Source organism: Geospiza fortis, unplaced genomic scaffold (genome assembly GCF_000277835.1).
Source record: "Geospiza fortis unplaced genomic scaffold, GeoFor_1.0 scaffold112, whole genome shotgun sequence".
NCBI classification, from domain to species: Eukaryota; Metazoa; Chordata; class Aves; order Passeriformes; family Thraupidae; genus Geospiza; species Geospiza fortis.
Genome location: NW_005054298.1, coordinates 19,802,921 through 19,808,920, shown reverse-complemented (window position 1 = coordinate 19,808,920; position 6,000 = coordinate 19,802,921). Strand labels below are relative to the sequence as shown.

General features: G+C 37.4%; 1 protein-coding gene across 2 annotated transcripts in view; it reads left to right on the top strand.

Moving 5' to 3' along the window:
• The first annotated feature begins 3,265 nt into the window (after positions 1-3,265).
• ATF2 (activating transcription factor 2) overlaps positions 3,266-6,000 on the top strand; it is a 42,990-nt gene continuing 40,255 nt past the window's right edge. For both annotated transcript variants that reach the window (XM_031055905.1, XM_031055901.1), the window contains exon 1: positions 3,266-3,317. The gene's annotated coding sequence lies outside the window, so the exon portion shown is untranslated. The remainder of the gene's footprint in view (positions 3,318-6,000) is intronic.

Sequence of the window (6,000 nt, the reverse complement as noted above, 5' to 3'; positions counted from 1 at the left end):
GCCGACAGCCGCCCCGGGCCCGGCCCGCGGCGTGGAGAGCGGGAGGAGGGGGCAGCCGGGCCTCGCCTTTCCGCCTCGCCTCTGCTCCGGGGAGGCCGCCGGCTGCATCCATTTTCTGCTCTGAAGGAGAACTTGCTCCGTGCCGGTGCGGAGAAGGGTGCGGGTGTGGGGGATGCCGGGCGGGGGGTAAGAACAGCTCCTCTGCACCAGGTGTTGGCCTGCCTGGTGTCTCGCCGTGGAGCTGAACCTCCTGGAGCAGCTGCCTCGTTGACTCTGCCTGTTATTGTGCGTAATGCCTCTCGAGTTGTCAAATAAAAGGTCTCTGCAGCTTTCACGTGAGAAAACGTGCCACAGACCCTCAATTAGTGATAGCTGCGCGGTGTTTAAGGCACAGATGTTTTGTGTCAAGATGTAACGTCATGTTTGGAGTTAGGGGAAATGTGTGCTGCCATGTTGCTTCTGCAGTTTTACTCATTCTCCAGCGTTTTTGCATCCCTGTTTTTGGAGGGAGATCCATTAGTGTGTTTATGTGCCCCATTCATGCACTGTATGTACCTCACTTGCTTTTTGTCCTGTTGCTTTCTCCCAGAGGTGTTTATCTTCCAGTAGTGATACTGTCACCTGTTTTAGTGTGCTGAAGTGAGAAATTTGAACAATCTGAACATTCTGAATCATCCCCTACTTTCCAAACAGCGACCACAAACATGGCTGAAATGTATTTTATTTGCCACATTTTAAAACAGTGGTTTTGTTTTCTGTTTGACATATTCTACTGATGGCAGTGAATGTCACATCTGCGCTTCTTGCTGAGCATAAAGCTGGGAAAGAGGTAATAAAAACAAATGTTCTGAAGTTTGGGTCATAAGGCTGCTAAGTCTGGTTAGGTGTTAGATTCAGCACGAGCTGATAGGATCAGAGCAGTCCTTGTGATTCTGGTCTTCTCAGGTGTTCCAGGTGGAATTTCTTCCGCCATCAGCTGAAACAGGTTGCTGTCTGTTAATGAACTTCATTTCAGAGGGACAAACGGTAGTCCAGTTTGGCATTCACTTGAATTAACTCTGAAGTGTTTATAATTATGCAATCTAGAATCAAAATTGTCAAGCTGTCTTGTTAAAAAACTAAGCAATAATTTTGTCAGGGACTGGTTGTTACATAATGCCTCAACAGAATTGTCAAATAATGAGACCTTAATGTGTACATGGAGTGAAGCAGCTCTTTTAAAAATCCATTGGGATTTTATGTTTTAATACTGACGTTGTATGCTAATGCTTAATCAAGTAGTTGAGCATTTGATCTTCTTTACAGTGTAGTTGATATTTCTACCCTGATTTGAATTCTAGAGACATGAATATGTTTGGTAGGTCTCTTTCCAGAAACTTCTAGACTATGCAGTATCTAATATAAGGTACTTTCAGATATTAGATTTCATCATACATACTTTCATTAATAATCTTGCTTTTCATGCTGCTTTCCTTTTGTGACCACGTTGAACAGCATGAATTTTGGTATTATTTTCATTCTTGTTTCATTAAATGTTGAATGGGTCTAGTGCTAAAAATTCCTTTTCTGTCATCAGCTTTTTTTGTCTTCTACTCTTAATTAACTTAAACTTAGAAATGTACATTTTTACTTCTGTGAAGGTTTCCTAACTTGAAGTCATTTATAGTATCAACATTCTTAATGGTTTCTTGACATAGTCTTGAGTGTCTGTATAAAAATTATGCATTTTCTATTTTCAAAGGAGCAAATGTGATTCAGTACTTTTAACTCTTATTTTAATATTGAATAGATTTCAGGCTACCATTGTTCTGCATAACTGAACTGTATTTGTTTAACATATAATATGCACTCTAAGGAGGCTTTGGATATAGTTAGTTACAAAAATATTAGTCAATATTTAATAAGTGTGCAATCAATGCTTTTTTTTTCACATTTATGATGTGCTGTTTTCAGCTTTGTTCGGTGTCAGCTTCTGTTCAGCCTGAGAACTTTTCCATTAGCTTCACTTCAGATAAGAGCTTTGCTTAAGCAAGGCATTCCAAGCAATATATTATGTTTCCTTCCTAGGTAAATCCAGTGGTCATTTGTGAAAATGCTTACAGGAAAGAAAAAGATCATTCTGTTTTAATGAGCAAGACAAATCCTGTAGTGAGATATTTGATATATTTAAATATTTTTAGAATTAAATTCTTAATTAATTCATTTAATTTTAGACTTTAAGGATGCAATCTAAGAAAATGTGAAAAGCAAGTAACTTGTTGGTAAGCTTGGTTTTTAAGTTTTGTTGAAACAAGTGTAGAAAAGTGAGGTTGGGTTTCTGATGTTTGTTAGGTTGAAGATGTTGAAACTTGGATAAAAAATGAACTGGGGAAAGCAAGGCCTAATATCTCTGTAAGCAAACTGTGAGAAGATGGAAAGAATATTAACCCCTCTATATTTCTTTTATGAGGTTCATTGACATTTTGCTTCTCTACAAGAGCTGTATTCACACAGCCTGAATTTTTAGTAAGTTAAAGAAAGATCAGGGGTGTCTCTGAAAAATACTTAAACCAGAGAGTTGAATTAGAAGCCACCATGTCCAGCCAGCAGGAGATGTTAAGCCTAAGGACCTTTCCTTATGCCATTAGTGCTCTCTGTTTGCCAGAAATTTATCTTCTTGGGGAGGAAGCCACTCCTGCAGCTGAAGGAGTTAAATTGCTTTGTTCCTGTATATGTGACTATCTGTCCAACTGGCTGTCTTGTTCTTATTGGAACTTGTTAAGTCAATCATCCTTTCTTTTGTCTTTAAGTCAATCACTTTTCTTCTTGTCCAGATGTGCTATCCTTTATAGAATTTAGACAAATGGTAGAAGATATGGAATTAACTTTAGACATCAGATATTAACAGTTAACTAATAATATCAGCAAAAAGTGCCTAACATTTGACTTTTTAAAAGAAAAAAATTGAACCTTGTGCTAGCAGTGTAATATGAGGAAGGAGCTCCTGTTTTTGTGTTTGCCAACCATTGGTAGTTATGAACTTCAAATATTCTGGACTAGGGCTTATAGTTTTCTTGCAGAATCTACAAGGTTATTTTCTGCCAATCCCACTTTTATTATGAGGAGGAATGTTTTAAATTTTCAGGTTGTATCTCCTCTATTTCCTTCATTGTTCAGTTTTATTTTTTAGGACTATCAAATTCAACAGTATTGCACAAATACAGTCAGATCACTTCTGCAAGTGCCCTGAAATGGTCAAGCATTAATTACACTGATTTTGCTTCACCTTTCTTCTTTTGCTTTATAGGAAACAGAAAATATAGCTTCAGTCCCCCTAGGTAAGTAGAGCACTTCCTTTTAAAATCCAAATTACTTTTTTTTCAAATTTGTGTCCCTTCTTAAGTGCTGTATTCTGCCTGCTAACTTCTGATTTTTACTGAAATCACAATTTGCAAATCTGCGTGTGTAGAAAATTGTGAAAATAAAGATAGGCTCTTTAAATGTGGGAAGTGATTAAAATTTATGATGTGAATGCTATATGTAAGTGTTGAAAGTGTAAAGATACTGTGTTCATTTTGATTTTTGTTATTATTTGTTTGGTTGCATGAAAAAGCCATCTCTTAATTGTGAGGTGTTTAAATTTAGAAAATAAAAATAGCTACTTCCCCCCCATCTAAAGCCATCTTGGAAGGAGCTAAGCAAAACAGCGATTCAGCTCTTCAGGTAACCATTAAGAGAATGTTATTCTTTACTGTGGCAAATATGTTCCATTCCCTTTACCTTGAATAAGTATGCACTCTTAAGTAAAACCCTTAAAAGTTGATAAAAGTTAAAAATTTTGACCTGGTTCTTTTATGCTTCAGTTTGCTATTATAAAATGAAGCTTTAAAGTAAAGTCTTACATTACCTAAAGTAGTTACACACTATGATGAGATCAACAGAAGACTTTACTAAGAGTTAATAATTCTCTATACAGTAAGGCTTTGTATCTTGCAGTAAAAGGGGGCACAATCCCCGATGCAATGTAATGAATAAAAGGAAATGTTGACTAGACATGGCCGCTCTTGAGGAAATGCAAACATCCGTAGGAAAAGGCATCAGTGGGGCTGTAACATAAGCACTTTGTAGTGTTTGGACTCAGAGCAGACTGAATGCTGATGGACTACTGTAATTCTGGCTTGTCTCAATAGCCTGATACAATTTTTGTCCATCTCTCATCTTTTTCAAACCACAATATACAGATGTTTTGTGGGTTGGAGCCACGTGCAAGTGGTCAGTGTAGCTGCAGGCCTTGGGTGTGCTTCTCACATAAGCAGTAGGAGATAAATCAGCTACTGCTGTAGCTGCAGACTGACACATTGTCCTCTGTGGACTGTCCAGTTTAGGAGGGTGACACGCTTGTGAAAATATGCATCTCTTCTTGCATGCTGGCCAGAAGAAGAATGCTGTCCTTCAAAAGTTTTACAGTTTTTGTTTGTTCGTGGGGTTATGTGTGTTCATAGCTGTCTTTTGCTCAGTTCTGGCAGTTTTCCTCTGTGCTGTTTGTGTCAGCCCTGATGTTACAGGAGGGCAGCTTCTGTATTGCTGCAGTGCTTAAAATAATGAATCCCAGGGTAGGAGTGCACAGCCTGTGAGCAGCTCTGTGCATGGGCGTCTTTTCACACATACCTTGCTTTCTACAGGTAAAGTAGAGGCTTTAGCTGCAAGTCTGCTGAGTCTTTAGTAGGTACATGTGAAGAATTACTTTTCTCAGCAAATTTGAAGAAGTTTTTGGAAGGACTATTGATACATATACATTTTAAACAGCTGCTTAAATGTTCACTAGAAAAATTTTGAAACAAAGTGTCAGTTGCATTTTCCATGCTCCTGTATGTATGCAATTAAGAGAAATCAAAAGAATCTTTACCACTTAAATAAGCCAACAAGACATGGCTTAAGTCAGTGTAGGCTTCTATTCTTTGTAAGATTGTCTTCTGAAAGGTTTTGGAAGCAAGCCTCAGACTATGTAGTAATAGTTTCCACCAAGTGTACCCAAGGTGTTTAATTAAAATCTTATGGAAATATGCAGATAATTGTTGAAGCTATTTTTGGAGCACATTTAGATACATATTAATGTGACATTTTATGGAGACATTTTTATTTTTTAAATAAGCACATTGCCTTAAATATTAGTGAATTATTTGGAAACTCATTTTTATTTCTCCATATTAGATATATTTTAAAGATGATATATACTTATTTATATAGTTTACTGTACCGTTTACATTCCAAACACCATGAAAGAGGCTTGCTACATTTTAAATAGGCATGTTGTGAGTGTACTTTACTTCTCTGTTGAAAGTACAGAGCAAACACCAAAAAAGTGAGATTATTAGTGTGATTTTAGTACTGAAGTTGATTATACTATAATTTCAGGTTTTCCTTGTGTTTAGTTCTGATGCTGTTACTGTGTGACTGGAATTCTACATATGGATTTCTTTATGCTACTGAAAGGAATGTGGAGTTTGAAGCTTACAGGAGCAAGTTGCAGTTCAGTGGACTGTAGTAAGAATCATTTCATTGAATGTTCTTTTTATCTGAAGAGATGAGTTAAGGCTGGAGTTTCACATACATATTGAATTCCTTCAGGAACTGTCTTTTTTTCTCTGGGACAAGGTGTTAGCTGTTGCCTAGATAACAGTCCAGGGTGACTCTAATTCCCCTCTAGGGACAGGGTTATCAGTTCATGTATTACATTTCTCATTTGGCTGGGTGAGTAACATTTTTGTCAAAAAGACATCTAAGTTGCTATTTTGGTTTTCAGGGGAAAGGTATTTTCTGAATTTTTCTTTCTTACTGTGAAATTCTCACTTTGAGCAGTCAGTCTACAACAGAGAGAGACCGTTTTGAAATTAGAGTGGCAATTACCAACATTTTTTCCTGAAAATTTGCCTTCTCTGTGTTAGTTTTGTTATGCCTGTCAGGCAACATGCAATCCAGAAGGAAAAGAGGATGCCAAGGATGGGGTTTTTGTGTATTTTG